Source organism: Marmota monax, unplaced genomic scaffold (genome assembly GCF_021218885.2).
Source record: "Marmota monax isolate L192 unplaced genomic scaffold, Marmota_monax_Labrador192_F-V1.1 WCK01_AAM20220418_F8-fsc00616, whole genome shotgun sequence".
NCBI lineage: Eukaryota > Metazoa > Chordata > Mammalia > Rodentia > Sciuridae > Marmota > Marmota monax.
Genome location: NW_026693475.1, coordinates 66,631 through 91,579, shown reverse-complemented (window position 1 = coordinate 91,579; position 24,949 = coordinate 66,631). Strand labels below are relative to the sequence as shown.

Genomic DNA, 24,949 nt, shown 5'->3' with positions numbered 1-24,949 from the left:
TTTTAATAGTAGAAAAAATTATAAGAAATAAACAAAACTTGAAAACTACAGAAGTAATTTCTTCCTCATCAGTAACTTAAGTACAAATAAACTATTTTGAAAAAACCTAATCAGAACACAATGTGACTAACAAGATTAAACCTAAAAATATGTTAACTATTTCAGATGTAAATCTACAGAAGATTGTCTTTAGATATAAGGTCACAAAAAGACTAAATCAAAAAGATATGACAAATATTACATTCAAAATTGCAAAGATTATAATACTATATAAATAAGAGACAAAGTAGATTATTATATAAAGATAAATATGACCAATCCTGGGAATACAATCATAGTGAATATATTTGTAACACAAACATATTTTTCATATATAGAAAGAAAACACACACTAAAAATTCAACATCATAGAAAGCAACAAAGCTATAGTAGGAAACATCAATTCCCAATTAATGCAAAGAAAAAAAAATAGCATTGCATTAGTACCCAGGGAATTAAAAAAAAAAAAAAACCAAAACTTCAAAAAGCATTAAAAACTAATTAGGTTTACAGAGGCAATCTTCTCTATAGTGTATGGAATATTATTCCAAAGAGATCAGGTTAAAAGCACAAAACAAATGTTAAAGATATTAAAATATTGAAGTTGCTTTCTAACATAACACAATAAGTTCCAAAACAAAAGTGAAAGTGATTGTCAAAATTTATGAATATGAGTTTAAAGCCAAGTTCAGTGATTAAACAAGGCCCTAAGCAACTTATATAGACACCGTCACAAAAAGAAATATAAAAACAGCTGCCAGCCAGGCATGGTAACACACATCTGTATTTCAAGCAGCTTGGGAGTTTGACAGCAAGATTTTGAGTTCAAAGCCATCCTCATCAAAAGAAAGGTGCTAAGCAAATCGAGGAGACCATATTTCTAAATAAAATAAAAAATGAGGCTTGAGATGTAGCTCAGTGACCAAGTGCCCCTGAGATCAATCCCTAGTACTCTTCCCAAAAAAGTATTGTTGATGTGGCTTAATTGTAAAGAACCTCTGCTAAAAAAAAAAAAAGAAAAGAAAAGAAAGAAAAAAAAAACCCTATAGCACCCCAAATAATCTAAGCAGTGCATGTAATACCAAATAATCAATATTACTTTTGTATAAACAAATAAGTTATTTGAACAATTCAATAACTACACATATTAAAGTTTTTTATAAACTCCTTCCTGATATAAAAATAATAAAAGCTACAATATTCAATATATTTTGAGGGTAATTGAGAAAGCCCCGAGTAAGAAAACTGAAAGTACATCAATTAGCCCTCAACTTGAGGGTAAAATTAAAATATATTTACAGATCTATTCTCATTAAAACAACATTCAATAGAGACCAATGTGGCAAGCCAACCGAATATCATTTCACATAATTACATGAAGGTAATTTGGAATGAACTATGAAAAGCTTTCAAACTTTTCAAAGATAAGAAATTATATAATATTTACAACGGTCAACTTTTAGTATAGTGTGTTAAGTGAAATAGTAATTGAAAAAAAAAAATACCAGGTAATTCTACTTATGAGAGATATCTACTGTAGCCAACTATACAGAACAAAAGGAATAGCATCAGGGATGAAAAAGTGTGACAAAGGAACACTTGTTTGGATGAAAAATGAACTTACTTTTTAGTTGATCCAAATTTTCTAGAAAAAATGTTACAAAAAAAAATTTGAAAGAACACTACTGACCAGTAAATTTAAAATATATAAGACAGTAAATTCAGGAAAGTTACACAGTTTTGATCACAATTACAAATTTGACAAATATATAAAAGTTAAAAGAATTGTAAAAATCTTTATGGTACCTTTAAAAAGCTAAAATCTTACTCCTAGACAAAAGAACAGATTCATATATAGAGAGATGATGAATATGCCATTAATTCTAGCTACTTGGAAGGCTGAGCCATGGAAATAAAATTTTAGCTTTAGCCACTTACCAAGAGTCTAAAAGTCAAAAGGGGGTGATGATGAATGTAAATATTATAAGAACCTCCAAGTTCAATTTGCAGTACATATACATGTATATAACAAAATTTATATATATAGAAACTCTGAGTTCAATCTGCAGTGTGTATATATACGTAACAAAATTTAGATATATTACATGAAGAAGCACAAGAACAGGGTAAACAATCAAGGCACTATATATAAATCATAAATAAAACAAGGGTAATATTTATACATGTAAGTATAAGTATAGAAAACTTGATTGAAAATTGGCACATGGTTCAAGTGCAGTCTAATTTCACCTAATGTTTTCCCAAAGTGACAAATTATGATAATTTCTATTTAATCATAACATATAGATATAAAAATAAAAACAATATCACTGATGTGAGAAAAATAATGAAAACACTGAAGCTGTCTAAAGAGTGAAACTCAAAAAAGACACAAGAATTAGAGTAATGTAACCCACAAAATTCTGAATATTTGTATTACAATAGAAATCTATCTTTTAATTATTTTGTAGTTATAGGTGGACAGAATACATTTATTTTATCCGCTTATTTTTATGTATGCTAAGGATCAAACACAGTACCTCACATGTGTGAGGCAAGCCCTCTGCCACTAAACTATAGTCTAAGCCCTGAAAATTCTTCTTTAAACCACATTGATCAGCTATACTTACATAACCACTAGGAGCAGGCATTGTGAATTACTGCTATTCATTACATAGCAAAATAAATTCACAGACTGTCCAGTATAAGCATTCATATAAAGCTCTGATGAGAAAATTTTGAATGAATAAATATTTAAATTATATTTAAAAAACTCATCTATAATATTAATATATTATGGTTTTACTTAGAGGTATTTGGAAATTAGCAGATTTTCAAGGGAGCCCCCGAATACAAATAAGTGCCAGGTTATGCATATCCTCACAGGCACTGTGGAATATTTTGTAGGGATTCTGACTGTGGAAATATGCAGAGAATCATTCCTCTGGTGAGCAAATTCCTAGGCCAGGGGTAACAGGCACTCTGTTTCCCACACTTAGAATGCCCTGGAATTTTCCCTAGAAACTAGTAATGTAATTAAATGCATGTGCAATATCAAGCTGCTATGGCAAAATGCTCTGCTCAAAAAGGCTCTGCACTAGAGTCTTATCAGCCTCAAACATGATCTCTGGAAGAGAGCTCCTGAAAATAAAGGAATTCTCTTTTTTTACAAGCACAATGTTTCAATGAGCCTGAAACTCTCTACATAATAGTAAGTTTATACAATGGAATTTCTTGAGAGCTATACAAAACTCCTAAGTTTGCACATTGCAACTTAGTATATAACTGAGGAATAAAGTGCATAATGTTGCTAAATTTCTAACCTGCCTAGTAATAAAATGAACAATATGTAGTCATGATGCCAATGACCTAAATTAATCTATTGATACAAATAAAGCTTGGCAGCTTGGCCTCTTTGCCATTATGCCACCTTTCCTCCCTCTTGTCTATGTGTCTTCTTCTTCTTCTTCTTCTTTTTTTTTTTTTTTAACTTTCCTACAGTACTTTGTTAATTTGAATGTAGGGAGATCACTGGAGGACAAGAAGGAGCTTAAATAATTGATTGCATGGTAAATATAGAGCATGGAATGCTCTTTATTGATTGCAATAGAAACAAACCTAGGCTTGAAAAAACTAATTTCTGTTGAATTTTAGATTATCAATTAACATTTTAAAATGTGAATTCTTCTTTGACATTTGGACCTTCTATCTGTACTCTTTGCTTCATTGATTTCTACCCACTTTGATATGTCTACTTTCAGTTTTCTCTTCAAATCCCAAGGTTATTTCTTTGGGGACAGAAAGGTGACCAAGGATTACTTTGAGAAAGCAAAAATTTTTGATGGAAAATGAAATGTGTCACATTTTGTTATTTTCTTGGTAACTACAGAAGTCTTCTTAATGTTGTCCTCATTAGGAAAAAAGAAAAAGAAAATACTCCATAAGATTCTACACAATTATTTTCCATTTTTTTTCCAGACAAAAACACTAAAATAATTTGAAACCATTTTCATTCTCTACATTGTGACCACTACTTAGAAAAGATAAATTAAACATAAAAAGAAAAACCTTCAACATTTTCTTTTCTACATAAACAAATGCCAATCTTTGTCCTAAAAATAAGAATCTAAAACTTTTTTCATGCAGAATAGAAATTGCAATAAGACACTCTACAAAGTTTTAAAAAAAATAATCCTTGGTTTTGAATTAGAAATTCTGACTTAAATTTAGGCTCACCAATAAAGAGTAGGTTTCTACAGATCTCTAACATCACATCTCCATATAAAGTCTGCTGAGAAGGGTCCAGGCATTTCCATTCCTCTTCAGAAAAATCAATGATCACATCACTTAATGTCAATGGTTCCTGAAATAAAAATGACTAAATACATATCACATAAATTATATGATTAATGACATAGTATTTATTTAATAAAAAATGTACTGAGAGTTAAAAGAAGTGTCTTTCACATATAGTAGTGACCTCATCCATTCAATAAGATACTTTTTTGTGGTGCTGGGGATTGAACCCAGGGCCTTGTGTATGCAAGGCAAGCACTCTACCAACTAAGGGATATCCCCAGCCCTAATAATTAGTTACAAGCAGCAAAATTGATGGATAAAGTTGGTATAATGGAACCCAGGGAGCAGCATGTGTGAAGTAAAACACTGAGGCAAAGAAGTGGAAAAAAAAATCCAACATAATCCCAAAGGATGAATAATAGTAGCAATTAGTTATTGAATATTCAAAAGAAGCACAAACAAACAAAGCAATGATACTTGAGACATGCATAGCAAAATTATAGGTAATAATTTTACTCATACAACAGTGGTCACCTCAGTGACCATATGAGATCACTAAAGACACACGAAAACATCCAACAGTCCACATATTTATTTGAATGGTCAAAGTTGTCTATCTTCTCATATTTACACATACCATAAAACAAGTACTGTATTTAAAACATTACTTTTACTTCTTCAGACCACAACATCACAACTCACTTCTAAAACAATAGAATAAAAATTTTAACTATCAAACTATTACAAAACACTTAGGTCCTTGGGTCAACTTGAATTACATGGCAAAGAGTTATAAAAAAATTAAAAAGCAAATTAAGTGAATAGACTGTTAATCTCTCAGTTTATAAGGAAACTGACACATCAGTTTAACATTTCCAGATTTGGATAACCACTCTCACTGTGAAACTGTATCCTCACCTGGCTCATTTCAAAGTAGGAAGTGAGAGAATACCAAGCAGTTAACAAAAAAATTCTGAAAGGTTCTGGCACCCTAAATGCCTCCCTGACAGCATAAAAATACTACTTTTTCCAGGGTCTCAATTATCACTAGTCAATAAACACATACATGAAGTTAGTTTAAGGTTCTGATCTGTGATGTCTTTTTTCTGTATTATTATTATTATTATTATTATTATTATTATTATTATTATTTAGATATTTAACCCAGGGGCACTCTACCCCAGAAAGGCATTTCTAGAAGTTTCAATTTTTTTTTTTTTTTTTTTTTTAAATTTTGACAACTGGGCTCACAAAGTTGCTTAGGGCCTCTAAATTACTGAGACTGGACTCAAACTTATTTCTTTCTACCTCATTTTTCCACACCACTGTGATGTGAGGTGTGTGTCACCACTCCTGACTCTGCAACTGCTTTTGATACCAAATACTCAAATTTGCACAACAACCATTATTTCAACAACTAGTAGTCCAATAATTCATTTGTGAAACCATTTAGTACAGATCCCACAAGGTTAAGGTTCACTCCTTTCAAATTTTACTAACTGAGGTACCAGTTTCAAGCCCCAGAATAGAAAAACATTTATATTTATGATTCATTTTCTATAATTTAACATCTCAATATCTACATGCTCAAGTTACTTATTCTGAAAAAAAGAACACACTTATGTATACCAGGTTCTTATAAATCATATAAATCAGGAAGTTGACAATTGAAAACTTGCATAGAAAATAAAAAAATGTCAGAGAAAAATTGGACACTATATAGGCCATTTTAGGAAGTAACTTGTTGAAGATATTACTTCCAATTTTTCTGTTCTGCTATAGCAGTGAAGAGACCCCTTCCCATTATGATTTAGAAGATCCTCACTATTTTAAATATGCTGATTCAGTTACTCATTCTGCATATATCCATTTTTTTTTCATCAAAAATATTTAATTGAACACTTTTGCATTCAGGGGTAAGAACAAAATATTTGTAAAAGAAAAAATAAAAATGAAGCCTAAGTTTCTTCTCTATGTGAAATCCTTAGAATATTGAGCCATCGCATGTCAGCCAAAACCAACATATATTCAATTTTCTTAAAACTGAAAATACTTATTCATTGGCTTCAGGGTAAGGGATCCTTCATTTGGAATTTTGATTTATTTATATTTTTGGTACAGGAGCATTCTACAATGGAGATATATCCTATGCCTTTTAATTTATTTTTCCTTTTGAGACAGTGTCTCACTAAGTTGTTACACTAATCTTGAACTTTAACCTTTCGCCCTCAACCTCCAGGTAATTGTTATTACTGGCATGTCCTAATGTTCCCAGAAAGATATAAATGTTCTAAACTCCTTTGGTTCACCTGCTTTTCACCTTTTTTTTTTTTCTTCTAAAAACAAGCCCTTGACAGCCTAAGATTTTAGATGCATCCATATATTATATTTTATGAATTTGAAGTATTGCAATATAGATTTAGAAAAAAAAAAGCTGCTTATTACCTATCTCTGAATTTTTCCAATCTGATATTCTAGAAATAGCTCCACAGCAATGAAAACTATAGCCACAGATAGAAATAAGATCTAACTTAACCTTCAATAATGTTCTTTTACAGGCTCAAAAATTGACCTTAGTTTGAATACAATTTTATTCTAAAATTTGTTTCTATCATTTCTCTTTGGAAACATTTTTTAAATCTTTCAAATATTAGTGATAAATTACATTTCATAGATAATGAAATGTTAAACAAAATGATACATATTTACTTAAATATTTGGTTACCACCCCAAACTTGAGGCACTACATTATGTCTTTCAATTAGCATATAGTGAGTTTTCCTTTGAAGACTTCTGAACAAACACACGAGGATTTTTTTTTTTTTTTTTCAGAATTCTTGGTACAGTTTATTTTCCTTTCAAATTCTGGCACCTTATAATCATTTTTTCCAAGATGAGTAAGGAAAGGGAGGACAAAAATAATATTTGCCTTTCTTTTAAGTTACAGAAGCATCTAAATAGATCAAATATTCCAATATTTGATCTATTTAGATGAAACCTATGAAGAATATTCCTGTAACATCTAGAGTATCCAGCTAGTCCAACAAGTTGCACCATTCCCTGACCACAAGCTGCTCTGTAGGAAGGGAGGGTTACACACAAGTTGGTATACTGTAGGTAATTCAACAAACATGGAAGCTGTGGGCACCTTGGGTCAGTTTCATGTAATTTTTACACCATGGCCACTCAAAGACATGGCAGATACTGAAGAGACATCACACTCTAAAGTTTCTTAAGGGGGCCCTAAACTTGCAGTCTATTCTTATAAAAGACAAATCAACAAAAGGTTCAAAGATTTGTTTTTAATTTTAATACCAAGGATTAAACTCAGGACTGCCTACACACTGAGCATCATTCCCCTCCTTTTTATATTTTTTTTATTTTTAATTTATTCATCCTCTTTTTTCATCCTACTAAAATGCTGAGATTATGAATATGCATCTTCACACCTGGAATTAGGTACAAATACTTTTACAAAGAGTTCCATGTTATAACCACATGTTCTTCTCGTGTGAAAGTACAACCACACACATGCACACGCACACTCACTTTTTAAAATTCCATCCAAACCTAAGAGGAAAAGCTGATTTAAAACCCTGTGTTATTTGAAATGTTCCAGGGAACCATACTTCATATTATAGTAAATTAGCTGAGAAAAGATGAAACTTCAGAAAACCATGCTTATCACACATTAGGAAAATGCACTCAAAAATGGGTGCCACCTGGTAAGGAAAGAGAAACTGAAAACACCTTGGACCATAGCTCCTCCCAAATATTAATTATTTACATGAATCAAAATGGTCCTGTCTTTAACATCCACTCTGAAGCGGTGTAGGCAAGAAAGTACAGAGTTGGTTTCAGGCCAGTATATTGAGCTTCATCAAATTTAAACTAGGGTTAAAAGATTACAAAGGTGACCTCAGGAAACCCAGGTTCTCACAATTAGTTCTGACTAGTTTTACTCTGCCCCTTTCTTCTGATTCTTAATGCCCAGTCCTGCAGACATCATTTTTTAAAATAATGTAGACCCTGAATGTTAGAGGAAATGTGCCTATGACAGAGTCACCCAGACATCACAAAGCCTGGAGATGAATCAAGAGATTTGCCTGAGACAGAGATGAATTGTCTCCCAGATTTTGAAGCCTACCCTCTATTCTTTGGTTGTTGCTCTGATTCAATAATTATCACCCAAATCATTTCTGATTGAATAATTTTTACCTAAATATAAAAAAAACACCAAGCTCAGACCCCTCTGCCTCTGAGTGGAAGGTGAAACAATTTCAACTCAGGCTATAGGACCCCAAAATAACAAAATATTAATTATATTCCTTCTCAGACAGAGCTCTCTATGTGCAAGAAACCTGATATACAAAGGGACATAAGTATTTAATGTTTAATATAAAGTTATATCAATTATCAGTGACAATAATGCCAATGACAGACTCAAAAATGCAAATAATATAGTGGGAATTACTTTACATTTTTGGGTTTCATGACCTTCATACTCTGGCTAAATGAGGCTTGTTTGTTTGTTTGTTTGATTCCAGGGATAGACCCCAGAGATGCATCACTGAGAAACATCTCCAGTTGTTTAAAAAAAAAAAAAAAAAAAAAAAATATATATATATATATATATATATATATATATTTTTTTTTTTTACCAGAATCTCACTAAGTCTTTGAGGCTGGCCCTAAGCTTGTGATTAACTTTCTTTACTTTCCTGACTCACCAGCATTATAGGTATGCAACAACACACTGAGCTCATGTTCAGAAATTTTGATCCAGCTAGATTTTAGAAAAAGTAGTCAATCTTCTATAGCATCAAAGTTAAAAGAAATAAAATGATAAAATATATGTGTAACTGAATTTTTAGAGGTCATAAGTAAAACAAATAAAATAAATAATTATAATAATTTATAAATACATTCTTATAATTTATAAGTTATCACAAAATTGGTACTTTATACAATTTAAGTTATAGAATAATTAAAATTTTTATTACATAATAAAATTATGATTATATTTTCTAAGAAAACTATTATATTTTTAACCCAAAATATCCATAATTTTATCATTCTAATATATAAACAATGAAATTTTTTAGCTAACTACATGTATTTTTCATTAAGCTTTCAATTCTCGCACTTCTTTCCACTCCTAATACTTCTCAATGTAGATCAGCCACATTCCAAAACTCATTAGCCACATGTGGCAAATGGCTGCCACATCACAAGTGTATATCTGAGTGCTGTGGTTTCCTGGACTGCAGAAAACTGAATAACTGAACCCCTTTCTTATTAGAGGTGAAAAAACATGTCTTTCTTAACAATATTTCTTCTTTAAACCAAATGAGAAAGAAATGGTATTTTTAGGCCCAGGAGTATGCTATAAGATGAGAGTTGCCTAAGAGAGGCCATTCTTCTAAAGTGATAATTGTTAAGGTCAGTAGCCTTTTCATATATTAGACAGCAAACAGAGGATGATGCAAATCCTGCGGGAAGTGTCCTCATGTCTTCATGTCAGTCTACACCTTGAGACTAAAATTTAGTTGTGGACAAAAAGATTAAAACTTTTTTATTTTGCCATTGGGCCTTCATCCTAGTGATCCAGCTATGGTTGTCTGGTTATCTGTTGGAAGCCTTTCTTGCATGTGATTGGGCACCTCCCTGACTGGGTGTGAGGTGTTCTGGCCAAGCTGTGTCAGAACTAATCCCCACCCTTTTTAGGTGCGAGAGCCCCTCCGTGTGGGGGCATGACTGACCATGACCCTGAGACCAATCACTGACCCTGACCTTGGAATGCTGTCCCCCTCGACCTTCATTGGATGGAATTTTCCCCTGAATTTCTTGTTCCCTAATAAAAGGCCTCTCCCTGGTGTGCCCTCTCTCTCTCCTGCTAGGCTCTTGTGTAAACCTCGCTACCCCACAGGGTGGCTCAAGGCAGGAGCCAGAGGGGGGGCCGTCTCTGACCTGGTCAAAGAAAAAGGTAAATTGAGTTTATGTGTGTTTATTTTGATCTCACTAGTTAACTTCTATTCTTAGAACCTCTAGTATGAAGCTAGCGTGCTGGTCGAGCGGCAGATTTATCTTTCGTTGTAGAGTATGCTGTGAGTTAAAGTACTAATAACATTTTCATGTCTACATGCATTTTGGCATTACTCAAAATCATTTTATAGAACTTTCAATGTTAAATCAAGAAAAATAAATTTAGTGCTTTTTCCATGCCTAAATCTATGCAGTTAACTTGAAATTAGCATGTTTTGAATTCTGGCTTCCTGTTTCTATTAAATGCATTTAAGCTATCAAGTATTACCAAGCTGTCAAGTATTACAAACTACCAGCAAACTTACTAATTCATGATTCAAATGAACAGTTTATGAGTAAGCCAAATTTAGACTGGGTTTTTCTGGGCTATTCTGATTTCAGCAGAAATTTTTACAAGCATATGCTCTGCTATTTGACATGGTTGCCCTGTTCCTGGAAGAGAAATGGCTGTCCACTCTAGTCTTTTCATTCTCATCCACATGGCCTCTTCTCCTTCATAAGCCTAATATGAGCTTCTCCTTCTTAAGATGGTGGGGTTTACAAAGATAAAAATGGGAAGAAATCAAGACACTCTATGTCTAAGCACAATACCAGTACATTTCCATATTCTCTCTCTTCTACTGGCTGTAATATAATAGCCATTTTTTTTATTCACATATTGACAAAGAGATACTATCTCTTGATAAAAACAGCTATAAAAGAGTATTGGCAATTTGCTGGGATACAGGGAAGGATATGGAACTGGAGATATTTTTGCAATTTATACTTTTTTACCTTTTCTTTCAGAGAATATTTGTATGTCTATTCTAAATTTATAAAATTTTACCATACCACAGATACTAGTAGAGGCTAGTCAGGTTTTGAACTCAGAATCACAACTGCCTGACTCAAAGATTTTCCTAGGTCACAATAATCATGCAAATTTTCTAGGGCTCTTGATATAGTTAAATTGGTAGAGTGCTTGCCTTGAATGCAAAAGACCCTAGGTTGAATCCCTAGCACCAAAATAAATAAATAAATAAATAAATAAATAAATAAATAAATAAATAAAATAAAATAAAATAAAACTTTTCTAGGAATTTAGTAACTGAAAAATTACACCTCTGCTACAGAAGCATGATTCTTTTCAGCTTCATATCCTTTACTACTTTTTACTATTAAAACACTTTCAAGAACACTCAAGTTTTTTTTTTTTTTTTAAATAGGGAATAATTTGGGTAGATCAAATTGGACTATGTTTTGAAAATAAAGCCAAATAAATCATTTTTATTTCTCATCATGAGATAATAGTAAAAAATGTGCATAACATACAATATACAGGTAACTTAGTTTGTTCCTTTTCTTTGTTTTTCATAGTCTACTTATAATTTTTAACCTAGATTAAACCTAGACATTCTTTTCATGAAACAGTCTCTTGATATGAAAGCAAGAGAACAAGATACATCTACTGAAAAAAATTTTTTTTCCACCAGCAGTTTGACTAAACACCTGAAGATATAAGAAAATAATTCTTTTATTTTTTTCAACATGGCAAATCTTTTTTCTATAAACCCCACATGAAAGGCTGAAGTGGATAAATCCACACAGCACACAAGGAAACCACACAGAGCTAATGCATTTTCAATTGGGAATGAGTGATGAGCCCCTCTCCTTGTATGTTTACTTTTGGTGAGGTCATATGTCCATCTCTTGAATGTCATAGAAATAACATCATATAGTTTTAACAAATAGAATGATAAAACCTTCACTGCTTTTAAGCACAGAATATTTACATCATCCCCCCAAAAAAACATTTTCTTTCACGTGCAACTTTTTGTTCCTAGAAGGATGTTAGTGTAATGGATTATAGAACTACATTTTTATTTTGCCTGACATCATGCAATATAATTCAAATACAGCTGCTGAACTATACAGTATCTGTGAGAGTCAATAAGCATGTGTGCATCAGTACAGTGTTTGTTTGTATTGATGGCTGCTTTTATATTTTATGGATTCACAACAAATTGTTAATTTTAACATTCAAGAACATTTGAGTTATTTCTTACTTTGGACCATTTAGGACCAGTGAGGCCATCAATAATTTTGAACAAATAATTATTAAACTCAGCTTATTCTTTCCTAGTATTTCAATGACACTATATATTATTTTTTCTGGTTGCTATGAAAATTATAATTTCCATCTTATCATTTCAATTTAATTAGAGTCAATATTATATGAGTTTACTAAATACAAAATAAAAACCTTACCACAGACTGTTTATTTTCTTGTAGTCCTTATGCAATTACTATAAATATTTATGTACACATTATACATCCCAAAAATACACTGCATAATTTTTTGTATGAAATAATCATAGATTATTATAAAACAAAGAGAAACAAGTATCAATCATAAGATTGCTAATACATGCTAGCCATGATGATACATACCTATAATAATTCCAGTGACTTGGGACAATGATGCAGCAGGATAACAAATACAAATATTGCCTCTTTTACTTAGCAAGGCTCTCAGTCACTCAGCAAAACACTGTCTCTAATAAAAATACAAAAAGAGCATGGGAGCTCAGGATGTGGCTCAGTGCTTAAGTGTACCTAGGTTCAATCAATGGTACCCCCCCCCCAAAAAAAAAAAAAAAAAAAGATTTGTAATATATTATAAAACTTAGGCAGTGCGGTAAAACGTTGACAATAATGTAACAAATACAGAATTTAATAGATAATATGGAGAAATTATGAAATGTTATTAGTCACATTTTGGCTACAATATTAGTAGATATGTAGGTTTTGGTAAATTTTATTTCCTATGTGCCACATGTTTGTAAGCATAAATTTTCAATGTCATGACTTATAGTCTGAGATACCATTTAAACAACAATTATACTTTATATTGATTGTTTTATGTTCTATAAGATACTTTGCTCTCAGCTTTTTAAAGTTTCAGAAAAGTGAATTCAAGAATGGTTTCAAAGTCACCAAACACTACACAATAAGAAGTATAGGGAACCTTTAATATCCCTGATGAAAACTCTAAAACACGTTAAAGATGAGAAAACAATTTTATGTGAACATTCTGAATTTAAGTCTTCACTCTCAAATTTTTATCTACACAATGACAGTACACTTTAGATAACATTCAGTCAGAAATTCACCACATTATACACATTCATCAGAAGTCCAGGTGCATATGCTTTGTTGACTTTTCCATTTCATCTACTTTTTTTTTTTTTTTTAATTTTTACACCCTTCATTTTTGGCGACCTTGAAAGTATCTACTTTTTAAGCTCTGTTATTACACAGTTGGGGAAAGAACAAAGTTAAAATAGCAAGCCACACAAGGAAGCTACTTTGTATAGACCTTACTTTCACCATGTTAAAAAGATTGGTGAGAATCTCAAAAACCTACAATTCAGAAACAAACAAACAACAACAACAAAACAAGACCACCAAACAGACACAAGTACATCCACTCAGTGAAAGAAGTGAAAGAAACATAAAGCAGTAAATTCTCTGTTCTCAATTAAGTAGATTACAGAAGCAATAAAGAATTCCTCCAATCTTTAAAAATAAAAACATATATTTTCAGGAAGTTTGTCAGAATCAGCCCTCCACTTTTGAACACTGCAAAAAATAAAATATATTCAAAAGTATTTTAGAACAAAATATTTTATAACAAATAAATAATGAGAAGCTATATAAAAGAATACTTCCTAAAGTCACATGTGCAGTAAGCAGCATTTAAGAAAAAAAAATTTAAATGCTGTCAAATTTGAAGAGTTTGCCTCACCAAGCTGTTTCTGTTTCTGAAAATATGTTACGCAGCTTTCAATTATAATTTGCAAATATATGCACAACCTGGAAAAACAGTATTTATATTTGATACCTACCACTTTAGCATGATTCAGTTTGGTCACATCATCAATTAAACTTGCAAAAAATCTCTAGATTCCCATTGCTGCTAAAGGAAATAATCACAAATATAACAGCTTAAAAGAGTAAAAACTCATTCTTTTATAGTTATGGATGTTTTCATTATCATGACAGAAAATTAATATCAAAGTATTAGTGAAGCCACACTCTTTTCAGAAACTCTGGAAGAGAATCATTCTAGCTTCTAGTTGGTATTGGTATTTTTTCTGTGGTTACAAATGTTTCCCTTTTTCTTGTAGTGATATAGCCTTCAAGAGAGAAAAACAATTATATATATATACATACAGAGAGAGACAGAGAGAGAGAGAGAGAGAGAGAATGGTGCTGTCATAACAAGCTACAACATTCAAGCATCATAGAATCTGAGAACTATAGCAACATAGAAGGTAGATACTCCATTGAGCTTATTTTTATTCATGCACAGAGTACTTGAAATTTCATGCACAGTGGATGAAGAAAGAGGAGGGACACAGAGCCAGGAGAATGTAGCAAGACAGGTTAATTATGTACAAAAGTGAGTGTGATGGATAAAAATGTGACATCATACACTGTCTCTGGATGCAGATCAGAGGACAGAGCCATGTCCAGAGTGGAGGTCTTATTTATTTTTTCTTGGAACCCTGGAAACTCTCTCAATTGCACAGAGCTTTGGGTTATTCCAACTAATACTCTATTCATACTTTCTGCCTGTCCTTGGTCATCCTCTTACAATAAATGTGCATGGTACTTATTTGAATACTGGGAAAAGAGAAACTACATCAGTGATCTCTGTTAGTCAATTTTTAAGAAACTTTTCTGTATATTTCCATGGATTTATGTATCTGGAGACCAATTTTAAATATTTTAGAATGAGGAACACTCAGTGATCAAAGCTAAAATATAAAGTAGGAGAAAATACTTGCAAAGCACATATGTAGCAAAAAGTTGATATGACAGAATGAAAGTGGTTTATATTTGTGGGGAAAAGAAGGCATTCCAAAAGAGTATGTTACAGTCAAAATATTTCTAAATTCACTTAATAAAAGGGAAATATTCAACCATCACACGAATTTACAAAAAGGAGTATAAATCACTCCTACTGAGGCAAGTTAACAAAAAAGCAAATTCATTATTGCATACCAACCAGGCAGGAAAACATTAACTAGAAAGGGAAAAAAAAAAAAACTGAAATTAAAAACATTGGAATTGGCCCCGACCAGCAGAGGCAGCAGCCAGAGTGCCCTCTCTTGCCCTCCACCCACTCCTGGTTCCCTTTCCCCCTTCCTCCTCCTCTGCCCCTGGCCTCCCACCCTTCTCCTTCCTGCCAGCTCCCCTTTTCCCCTCAGTCCTCTGGCACCTGCAGTTTTTGGCTTTTACCTCCACCAGTGACCAAAGACTTGACCACTCAAAGTCCAGCTCCCCATAACACTGCTCGACATGGACACCGGTGTGATTGAAAGTGGACTAAATGTCACTCTCACCATTTGGCTACTTATGCATGGGAAGGAAGTTGGCAGTATCATCAAAAAGAAAGGCGAGTTGGTTAAGAAGATGCGCGAGGAGAGTGGTGCATGTATCAATATCTCAGAAGGGAATTGTCCTGAGAGAATTATCACTTTGGCTGGACCCACTAATGTCATCTTCAAAGCCTTTGTTATGATCATTGACAAACTGGAAGAGGACATCAGCAGCTCTATGATCAATTTTACAGCTGCTAGTAGACCCCCAGTCACTCTGAGGCTGGTGGTCCCTGCTAGTCAGTGTGGCTCTCTCATTGGAAAAGGTGATTTCAAGATTATGAGAGAGTACAGGGGCTCAAGTCCAGGTGACAGGGGTTATGCTCCCCAATTCAACTGAGCTGGCCATCACTATTGCTGGCATTCTGCAATCCATCATTGAGGGTGTCAAACAGATCTGCGTGGTCATGACCATCCCGTACCTGCCCAAGCCATCAAGTTCTCCAGTCATCTTTGCAGGTGGTCAGGACAGATACAGCACAGGCAGCGACAGTGTGAGCTTTCTCCACACCACCCCATCCATGTGCCTCAACCCTGACCTGGAGGGACCATCTCTAGAGGCTTATATCATTCAAGGACAGTATGCCATTCCACAGCCAGATTTGACCAAGCTGCACCAGTTGGCAATGCAACAGTCTCATTTTCCTATGATGCATGGCAACACTGGATTCAGTGCAGGTTTGGATGCATCTGCTCAGACTACTTCTTATGAACTCAACACCCTACCTCTAAATAGTTTTCTGTGCTTTAGATCTTAATTTTGCTTTTGCTGAAGAAGCATCTTCAAATTCATACTACTAAGAACACAGAAAAAAAATGATACTTATCTATGTTCATGCAAGGGCATCCATGGGCTTAAAACCCTGGGATCAGGACAGATAAATAAAATCACAAATAATTTGGTTTATGCATTTGTGGGTGTTCAGAACAAAGAGCTCCAGTCTCCAGTTTGTACCTCTAAAAATTCCATGACAGCCAATTTTTCTCAGCAGGAAAATTTCTCTTCACTGACTAATGTAATCTTTTAACATCTTCCATTCAATGGAAGAAACTAGTTACCTCACATATAACAAAGCACTCTGAAAAAGAAAGGTAGGAGGCTTAGGCAGAGGACCCCAAATAGAAAGCCGTTCCAAATGCTCAAGTTCTGGGAGTGAAGCTAACTGATCATTTTCAAATCTACCCTAGATCACAAACTATGGGTTTTACATTGATTTGCAAGCATCTCAATGGGCTGCTAAAATCCCAAGCAGTAGTTCAAAGAAGGGATTAGAAAGTACATAATATTTGTTAATTCCCAGAAAGGTTTTTACACACTCATTCTGTAGATACTTGGCAGACTGGACTCCACAATCTTCCCTGACATATTTGATGCACAAGTCAAATAGTGGACACCTGTATACTGAGCACAGGTGTTAGAGTAGCTTTTGTCACCAGGCACAGTCGCACATGCCTGTAATCCCAGCAGCTTGGAAAGATGCGGCAGGAGGATTTTGAGTTCAATGCCCAGCCTCAGAAAAAAGTGAGGCACTAAGCAATTCAGTGACACCCTATCTCTAAATAAAATACAAAATAGGCCTAGGGATGTGGCTCAGTGGTTGAGTGCCTCAGAGTTCAATCCCCAGTGCATACCCCAAAAAAGAGAGGGAATAGTTTTGTCAGTAATCTAATACCCCAAAAGCGTCAAGAAACTATGGATCTTGGAAAAAGATAACCCTTGCACACTGTTGGTGAAAATGTAAGTTTAAAAAAGTCACTTGTGAAAATAATATAAACCCCTTGAACTACTTAAAACAGAAATAACATATAACATGGTTTAATTAATTCTGGGTATAAATTCAAGGAGTTAAAATGAGTAAGTCAAAGAAATGACTGCATGCCCATTATATGTAGCAGTATTTCCAGTAGTCAAAGAAAAAAAAAAAAAAAGACTTAAGTGAAGAGTGTCTCAGGAGTTTTATTTCAGGTGCAAGGGATCCAACTACTCCCCAGATAATCTCCACACTATATTTCAGACTGCTTTCTCTTGGCAGGAGAGGACACAGAGATTCAAATGGGCTATACACTCCAAAACTATATAGACATGACACCGTTGGGTACCTCAGAAACAACTGACCCAGGAGAATGTATGAGAATGACATGAGGACATGTCATCCTGCCAAGTCTACAATGGGAATCCCCACTTAAATACATTCCAGTAAGGTATCTGTGTCTCTGGAAGAATAAGAGAGGACAAGAATGAGCATTTTATTACAAAGTATCAAGTGATTCTTCTCTCTCTCTCTATCTCTTTTTCTCTCATATTAAATTCTCACAAACAGGAGGATACAAATCCCATAAACAGTGCCACCTAGGACTTGGGTTGTGGCCTAGAGGTAGAGCACTTGCCTAGCATATGTGAGGCACTGGGTTTGACCTTTTGCACCACATAAAAATAAAATAAAGATATTGTATCCACCTATAATTAAAAAATAAAATGAATATTATGAAAACTGTGCTATCTAGTGTTAAAAAATATAGTTACAAAATAATGTGTCTATTTGAAATATGAGAAACAGTTTACTATGTTGTGGAGTAATAAATTTGGCATTGGGAGTGTGAACAGAAAAATGAAAAAAAAGAGAATTATATTCTGAGACCATAAAAAAATAAAACTAAAGAAAAAGTCCAGCCTTCCGAATTTGAGGTCCTGCTTCCCAGACATATAGAAAGCTCAGGAGAAAAAAGCAACTCAGTTACCTATAAACCAGCAACACTTTTATGAGAGAAAAAAATTACATCTGGATTTGGGATTCTCTCCTGATGATCATGCCAATCAGTACCACAAAATCTGAGGAGATGCCACGCTTCCAGAACAAAGCTGTCCACATACACTTCAGGTCATGCCTGAAGATATCATGATTGTATAATACAGAATGTTCTGACTTTCAGCTGCTGACACATTTCCCACTGAATTGGTCAAAGGAGACTGAGAATGAACTTCTCTATAAGATGATTCATTTTTGCATATACTGGAGACTATGCTGGAAAGTTCCCATCTACCAAAACCACTTCCAGCCATAGCAATTGCTGTTTGAAACTTCTTTCAAATGGTCTCCCTCCCGTTCCAGTGTACAGATGCTGTCTCAAAACCCTGCACAGTCACTATTGCCTGGCTTTCAGTGTGCCTTGCATTCTCCATATAGATTTTTTATCATCTGCGTGGAAGCAGAACCTGGGTTTCCTGAGCATTAAGAAGGAAGCCTAGAAATGGATCTGAAAGAATGGCAAGCTCCAGAAATTAAAGCTTGATCAGATAGTGTAAACCATACCTCTTGTACTTATCATATGTTGGATCAAACAATTATTACCCAAGAGTATCTGATTGGAAACTGCTGCCCTCTTAGTCTGAATCCGCTGAGCCTACTTTCCAAATGACAGTAGATGGAATCAACTCCAGGAATGAATGAGGACAGAATGAGTCAAGATAGGCAGGTTCTTGGGTGCATTTACTTCCCTTTTTTTTAAAGGTGATTAGAATTGAGTACAGATAGCAGCTTTTTTAAAAGGCAAGTTTTTCCAAAAGTGATGGAGTCTAGCCTTACAGTAGAATATTTAAATTAAGCCTTTTCTATATGATAATATCAATGTATGAATTATATGCACACATATTGTTAATTGTTGGAAACCATATAATGGGCAATATATTTTTTTAATTTAATTTTTCTGATCTATTTTCTAAAAAGGCAGTTAGAGCTCTCAATTGGGAAGCATTCCTCTAATGTCCAATATAAGTAATATGTTAGGCACAGGTGTAGTTTTTAACTAACTTAGTATATACAATAAAAAAGACATGTTTGAAATTTATTTTAATCACAAAACTGAATATATCAAGAGTACTATTATTATGTGACAAATATAAAATTACTAATTAAGAATATATATGTATTTAAAACTACATCCTTACAACTCCCTCTATTTTAAGGCTCTAGCACATCTTAATTCATAGTGGTGACATTCCATTTTGAGAATATGGCTCCTCTGACCTTGGGGAGTCAAAAAGCCTGGACTCCTTCATTCCATACAAGAGGTGTGAGAATACACTTTTTCATCAATTCTTTTCCACAAAACCAAACAGCAAGAGTGGCACTGTCCTCAGAAAGAGAAAGAAGACCAAACAAGACAGGGTTTAAAAGATACTGATTTTTTCTTTCTTTCTATGTGATGCTGAACACAGACTTATTAACATTTCAGGTGTCAGACAACATAAAAGAGAAGAGAAAGTTCCAAGAGTGGGTGTCTCATTTTGTATATCTTTTCACAGCCTTGACTCTAAAACTTAAATATATTAAAGAAAAACATCTTATTTTGCAACTTAGCCTTTGACCTAATGCCAGGCTGTGATATTGTTTCCTCACTTGGTATGAGGTACTGTGAGAGTTTTAGCATCAATCTGATGTGTACATGTCTGCATAAGCTAATAGTACCTAATAATGGTCCAGACATAGGGAAAAAAGAAAACAGTACCAATAAGGCAACTGCTGTTTTCCATAGAATTTTCTCAAAGTATGTGACAGAATCCTGGTTTCCAATTATAATTGATGGATGAGTCACTCTAAAGCTTACTATATCATAATTGGTCTGGTTTATTAATTTATGCTGGTCTTATTGGTTTTTTGTTGTTGTTGTTGTTGTTGTTTGTTTGTTTTTTTCTGGTAGAAACAGTTAGCTGATGGCTGTTGAACTTCAGAGGGTTACGTATCATCTTCATCAGGGCACCTTAATTCTCTGCTTTGATAATTCCTCCTCTAATGTGGGCTTGTTATTTTGGACACAACAGGATTTGAAAAGCAAAATCAAAAGAAATCAAGATCTTTTGAGTGTAGGTACCTATTCATTTTCATCTTTAGAGGTTCCTATGAGCCACAATAAATAAATAAAAAATGCCAGGCACAGTAATGCATGACCATAATCCAAGTGGCCCAGGAGACTAAGGCAGGAGGATTGTTGAAAATGTTTAAACTCAGCAATGTTGAGGAACTGAGAAACTCAGTAAGACCCTGCCTATAAAAAAATACAAAATATGGCTGGGGATATGGCTCGGTCGCCAAGTGCCACTGAGTTCAATCCCTCATACTCCAAACCTCCCCCACTCCACCCCCCAAAAGAAAGAAATATTAGATTTTAAGGACTTGGAAACAGGTTCTGCATTTTAACATGTGAAGATAAAAAATACAATACCTAGTTTATAAATACAGAAAAGAAGGAAAAATTGCTGATATCATGCACTGTATATCATACTACCCTATTTTAAACATGAAGCTTATATAATGGTTTGAAGGAAAGAAACATGTTCAAATATCCACAATTATTAAGAAGACCAGGTAGAATTCAGAATCAACTATGCATGACTCTAAATCCCAAAGATTTCCACTAGACCACATACTACATGAACATTTTCTTACTCTCTGAGGTTTTGGATGGAGACATACCAAAAAAATCAGGATCGTGTCCATATTGTGTACATCACCAGTGGAAATAATATATTCAAGAGTATTCTTCTGAAACTTCTAGAAAGTACTTGGAATAATTTTGAGTAATGGCTGATGTCTCAATTTAGAAAATCAATAATCAACAATACATTTTTATGAGAATACTACAATACATTCCGTAGGCATGGTGATAAATTATTCTTTGGAAATTCTAGAAAGAGAATACTTCATCTGTGTCCCCAAAGTGCTAAAAATGAAAATTTGAAAACCCATAAAAGAGAGTGTAGAAGGACACAGCACTTTTAAACAAGATCCCAAAGAATGCACTAGAACTTTCTGATGAGATTATTATCTGGGCCTTTCTATATAAGAAAATGAAGCTACATGGAACTTGAATCAATACAAAATGATTTTTAATAGACATAAATGGGAAGTACATTCCATGATTATAATATATATGCATTGATAGGACACCATCTTAAATAAACATCATCATCATCATCTTAAATAATTATTAATTGCAAGAATTATTCTAAATATTTAATAGAGAAAAATATAAATATGAGTCTTAGTGAAAAGAAATGAATACAAATTAATAGTAAACAACTAATAATTTAAATAATAATAAATTCTAAGACACACCCGATGTAAGTAAAGCCACCCCTGTCACGAAAGTGGTCCCTGGGTATAGAGATGAAAATTCAGTTCCAACTATCAACTAAAGGAGCCACATTTATCCTAAAGTTTCCTGATTACTAACACTTCTGTTAGTGAGAATAATTTTCAATAATACAGGTGAACAACATTTAATCTTTGTGAAATATTCAGCTAACCAAGAATGGTGGCACAAACCTAAAATTCCAGTGGCTCAAGAGGCTGAGATCGAAAAATAATAAGTTCAAAGACAGTATCAGCAACTTAGTGAGGCTCTAAGCAACTTTGAGGGATTCTGTCTCCACATAAATATAAAAAGGTATGGGGATGTGGATCAGTGGTGCAGTGCCCGTGGGTTCAATTTCAGGTACAAAAAAAAAAAAAAATGTTTTTCCTTTAAAAATGTTGTGCTTCAATTTTTCCTCAATAGTTGTTCTTGTTTATGTCTCCTAAAATTAAGTAAAAATTATCTATTGTTACATAGTGTATCTTATTGTCATTGATATATCCTATCACCTTAAGCATTATAATTATTGAATATTCAGGTAGTGAACATATGAACAAGATAGAACAATGCAACGATGAAAAAAAAATTGAAAGTGTATAAGTAAACTCCACACCTCTGTTCAATTTAATTTTGACAATTTTGTCAGAAAAATTAAATGGAGAATAAGTAGTCTCTGCCTTAAGCAAGATTGATATAAATGAATATTTATGTTTCAAGTTATGTTATTGGATTTCGATGAGATTATGTACAATATTTAACATGAAATGTATTTTACACTAGAATATAAGAGCAAAAACTATAAAAATTAAGAAGAAAGCAATTACATATTTATAAATCAGATTTAGCTGTGAAGTCTTAGTTATGCTTCCAAAGTAAAAATAAGAAATAAGAAATTGGACTTGAAAAACCTTCTGTACAAAAAATAACCTCAACATTAAAGTGATGACATAATTATAAAGTTTTCCTTTTTGTTTTCAAAGAACTATTTGTTCCAGTTTATAACCTTTGCTAGAGGGCAGTCAATGCTCCTTATTGAGAAGCTGATTGAGCCCACAGCCCAAATAATTTTTTTTCTTAGGCTCTCACACTCCAGTGCCAAAATGCACACTTCATAATTACCCCATGATAAGAGCCTCAACCACTGAAAAATGTCATACATCCCAGAGACCCCCAAATTTTTCAAGCTGTTAAGTCAATGATAAGTCTAAAATCTAGATGATTTATAGCACTTGACATGTACAAATTGCTGATAACAGTTCTAATTTGTTTTAGTTAGACCTCTGAATAAACCACTATTTTTTGGCAGTATTTTTCTGTTTCTTTTGCCTATCCAAATGCAACTTTCTTGCATTATGTAAAAAAAAAATAACATTTGCAAAAAAATACCATAAAGTGGATCAATATCAAAGAGAAAAAAAATGTCATATGCAGAAAATTAAAAATTTCATGCCTCTTTAATACATAAGTAAAATTAATTTGGTGGTTTCTTGGTAAAATAAAGAACTACTAGATGAACAAGCATTTACCTCTGAAATACACCAAAAGTAACTGGAGATGTGTTGAGACTGTCATTCATATAGAAATATTTAATGCTGAACTATTCACAAGAACCAAAATGTAAAATCAATGCAAGGTAAATAGATAAATGGAAACATGTAAGTCCTCACAGTAGAATATTACTCAGCAATATTATCTTTGTGTTACTAGGAATTGAACTCTGGGCCTCATATATGCTAAAAAAGCACTCTACCTCTGAGCAATTATCCCAGCTATATTGAACAAGTATATTTCATGAGAGCACTAAATGTTACAATGAATGTGTACATGGAAACCTTAAGCTAATTGAAAGTAAGAAGAAAAACTATAATGTGTTTTACAATTAATATTATATGTAATTTTCTAAACAAGTAAATCCATGAAGCCAAAACACAGATTAGTCATTGCCAAGAGCTGTGTGAAAAAGAAACAAACAAACAACAACATTAACAACAAAAAACTCGTAGTGGGCACTAATTTGTTTCCATCTAAAATAGTTTGTGGAACTAAATGTTGGGGATGGTATACATGTGAATATACTAAATGATAAATAATTACAAACTGAAAATATTTATAAAGTTAATCTTAAGTTCATGTGGACTTTGCAGGAAATGAATAGATAAATAATTTATGGAATGCATAAAGCAGCCAAAATACCAGCCAGAAAATAGGGAAATAAAAATGTAACTGATACTGTTCAAAGAAACACTGAGTTTTCATTATGAGATCCACTTGCATTTATGTGAATATAATATGGCTTTTTTTTTTTTTGGTTTTCCTTTGTACTTTATAATTTGTGATAAGTATATACGAAACCTATGTCTATACATCAACCACTATTGTAAAATTTTCAAGTTGTAAAGTTTTTAATATACTTATGTAAATAAATATGCATTTTTTGTGAGTGTGTGTGTGCATGCACTGACTGAGATGAAACCCAAGATCTTGCACAAGCATGGCAGGTGTTTCACTGTTTTGCCACAACCCATGTACAAATGTGCATTTTTAATCTTGGTTGCTTCTCTCTCTCTCTCTCTCTCTCTCTCCCTCCCTCTCTCTCTCTCTCTCTCCCTCCCTTTCTCTCTCTCTCTCTCTCTCTCTCTCTCTGTCTGCCTCTCACTCCCTATCTTTCTCTCACTCTCTCTATTTTGTATTTTGGGGACACAGATGGCACCCAGGGGTCATTTACCACTGAACTACATCCCTAGTCCTTTAGATTTTTTTTACAGTGACAGAGGGTTTTTCTAAGTGTATCAGGCTGGCCTCCAATTTATAATCTTCCTGCATCAGCCCTCAGTCCTGGGATTACAGGCATGTCTTGCCATATCTGTCTATTTATCTCTTTTTGAAAGGATATCTAATGCCAATTTTAACTTTGTATTGTATATATTTCTTATTGCTAAAATGAACTTTTTATCATGTTCTAATTAACATTCTGCTAATACTCTATTGATTGTTGTTGCTGTTTTATG

The 24,949-nt window shown here is 33.4% G+C and overlaps 1 pseudogene; it reads left to right on the top strand.

Moving 5' to 3' along the window:
- The first annotated feature begins 15,464 nt into the window (after window positions 1–15,464).
- LOC124101924 (poly(rC)-binding protein 2-like) lies at window positions 15,465–16,913 on the top strand (annotated as a pseudogene).
- The last annotated feature ends 8,036 nt before the right edge of the window (window positions 16,914–24,949 follow it).